The sequence below is a fragment of the Carassius carassius genome, chromosome 47, assembly GCF_963082965.1.
Source record: "Carassius carassius chromosome 47, fCarCar2.1, whole genome shotgun sequence".
Taxonomy (NCBI): Eukaryota; Metazoa; Chordata; class Actinopteri; order Cypriniformes; family Cyprinidae; genus Carassius; species Carassius carassius.
The window spans coordinates 1,751,953-1,755,346 of NC_081801.1; positions in this window are offsets into that span (position 1 = coordinate 1,751,953).

The following is a 3,394-nucleotide window of genomic DNA, read 5'->3' on the forward strand; positions in this document are numbered from 1 at the left end:
GATGCCCTGTCTCTCTACCTCTCCTATCCCTCATGTTTGCGCTCAGCTTTCGTGTATAGATTTGACATTCATTATTTTGATTCTAATTCTATTTTTTTCCCAGGTTTTCAAGACATCGTGAAAATGATGCTGCCTTCAGTTGCACCCTGAGAGGTTTTTGCATCATTACAATTTATATTATTTCCATACAGCACTGAAATGGTAATTTTACAAGGTGGACATTCAGAGTATTGACTGAAGACTTGCTTTCCAGCATCTTTCACCTGGACACGCAGCATCCAACTCTGCTGTACTGCTGAGAAGTCAGTGTTTCACACTGATAAATATGACATTGATAAAGTCACCTGAAGCCTGCATGTTGCATATCCAGAGCAGGGTTAATTATAGTTTAAATTAAAAGCAGAAAAACACATTTTTGTTACCTTAAACAAAATAACCGTTAATTGAAAAATCACAGCTCGCTGCCAAGGCAACACTTCTCATTTATATTTAGTTTAACTTGATGTACTAAAATAACTACAACTGAAATAAAAATGAGTAGGAAAATCTATTTAGAAATGTAAAAAAAAAAGACTTAAACTTTAACATTACAACAGAAAATGTAAAAATAAAAACAAGTTAAAATATTAAAGTCATACTTTTATTCATCAATGATACATTAAATTGATCAAAAGTGACAGTTAATACATTTATAATGTCACAAAAAAAATCTGTCAAATAAATGCAGCTCTTTCTAAAAATAAAATGAATCATTGTCACAAAAATATTCAGCAGCACAATTGTTGATAATAATCAGAAATTGTTTCTTTGAGCAGCTAATCAGTATATTATTCTGATTTGTGAAAATCATGTGACACTGAAGACTGGAGGAACGATGCTGAAAATACAGCTGTGCATCACAGAAATAAATTACATTTTAACACAGATTCACACAGAAAACAGCTATTATACATTGTAATAATATTTACAATATTTACTTTCATTCTGCAATTAAACGCAACCTTGGTCAACATAAAAGACATTCAAAAACATAAGAAAAATCCTCCATATTCCAAATAATGTACATTTAAAATAGTGAAGTATTGAATTTCTGCTTTAATATCTAAAGTGTTAAAATACTAAGGGAATATTGTTTTCAGTGTGTGTGTGTGTGTGTGTGTGTGTGGAGTAGGATGATTTGTGACCCCTGTATATTAAGGGCATCATTTGTATTCATCTCTCCATTAAAACTTCACGTTAATTGAGCCGCACATCTGCATGTATTGTACATCGAACCTCGTACTGCTCAAGGAGGAGGTTATGAATCTCAATATGAACTCAAACATTTCTCATCAAATTTTCCATTTCATATCTCATATCTCTATCTCTCACTAAATGACATCTCTTGGCTCATTTGTGTCTGTTTTGGTTTTGTTTCTGAAGGAGTTTTAGGAGAAGCGTCTGAGATGAAGTTGATGCTCAATTGAAGTAGAAATGAGAAGTCAGTTATGTCTTGTGAGCTACAAAAGAGCAACATCTGAGCAATAATGTTACCCTTGATATCATAAATACACATGTAAGTAATTTCATTATTATTAAATGAATGTTTGAATGTAATCTGCAGTCAAAAGTTGAAGGTCTCAGTATGCACATTTCTCATAAAATTCTTATTTTCTTTTACATATCTCTATAAAAGCATAAGATCCCACCCTCCTTGCAAATCACTCTCCAAAGCCACGCCTCCTCCGAAACACTAACCAGCGACACGAGGAGAGACGGTGTTGGTGGAGGGTTCAATGCAACACTGTCAGATTAACTCATGTCTCATTCACCGGTGAGAAAACATACAAAGTGAATAATATTTCATATAACACCTTCCATTCTCGCTCGGTCTGCAATAGTGTATGACGATGAATGATTCATTTGAGTCTGCTTTTTTCCTGAGGACTGATAGGAGAAACATCCAAGACAAATTTGGCACTTAAATGAACCATTAATAAGAAGTCATCTGTATCTTGTGAGCTATAAAAGAGCAATATCCGAGCAATAACGTTACCTGTGGCATTGTTAACACACAGAGTATTTTCACAAATTATTGTTTAAATGTAAATGAATTAATTCCTGTGCAAAGCATACATGCATAAAATCATTCTTGTAAAAATGTTGCATTTAATTCAATGCAACAATCTGCATTTGAATGTATTTATGAATAATTTGTTGGGAATTCATTCTATTTGTCTTTCGTGAACGAGGCCCATTGTGTTTAAAATCAGTGTGTTTCATGAAATCCAGAGAAGTGTAATCCTCCGCAGTGTTTCTCGACGTGATTGTGAGCCGTTGACGGCCTCCCTGTAGGCGACGGCAGCTCGTCATGACTCTCACAGACTGGTGTGTGTGTTGTAAGTGATGAAATGAGAGGTGTGTGTAGTGTGTCCTGCTGTGGTGACGGTCTCTAATCAGCTTGGGTTTGAGGGCATGTCTGCTCTGCCCAAAGGCAAACTGTATGCTGTGGGACCACCAATATCATTTCATTTCTCTTTCTGTCTACGGCTGGCTCTCTCTCTGTCTCTGTCTCTGTTGTTACTAAGCCAATAATGACCATTGTTTACCTGCGGTCACTGAGGAATGCACAGGCCATGAACCAATATCAAACTACACTCATGTCATCACAACTAGTGCTGCTTTCTCTTACACTCTTAACTTCTTCATATGTTTCTAGTCTTATTGCACTTCTGAAACACAACTTTAGCATGCTTTTACTATAGAAATAATATACTTTACAAGAATATACTGAATGTAATGTTTACTGACACTTGATTGCATGTCATTTGCAATTTAATGAAAATGCATTCTTTTTCCTCCAGATAAGTTAATTGATATATGATTTCATAACTACTTCTGTTAACATTAAAGTGCACTGCTGAATGTACTGACAAGCATTTAAGGGAAACTAAAATACTTTAATGTCGTTTTATATTTTATGTCATGTATTTAAATATATGTGATTTCACATCTGTAATGATGAAGTTGCAATTTAGTACATTTAAAATATATTTTCTTTAAATGTAATATTGAATTAAGACACTAATGTAGTTAAAATCAAGTGCTTTAGTGTTAGGCAACACATCAAAATAAGTGTATACCTTAAAGTACATTAAAGTAAAATGTTTAATTTACATTATTACAAAGCACACTTTTAAAAGTGAAGTGTGTTAAGAAATAGTCATTAAAAAAGTGTACTGTATTTTTAGTAATATTATATTATGTACAAGTGCAGCTTATTAAAAAATACCAGATTTGAAGTACACTACAAGTGCGCATTAAATACATTTGAACATGGTGCTTTTACACATGTGTGCCTGATTCATTAGCGCATAATATTCTTATAGAGCGATTTGTTTAGAGCTGCAATATG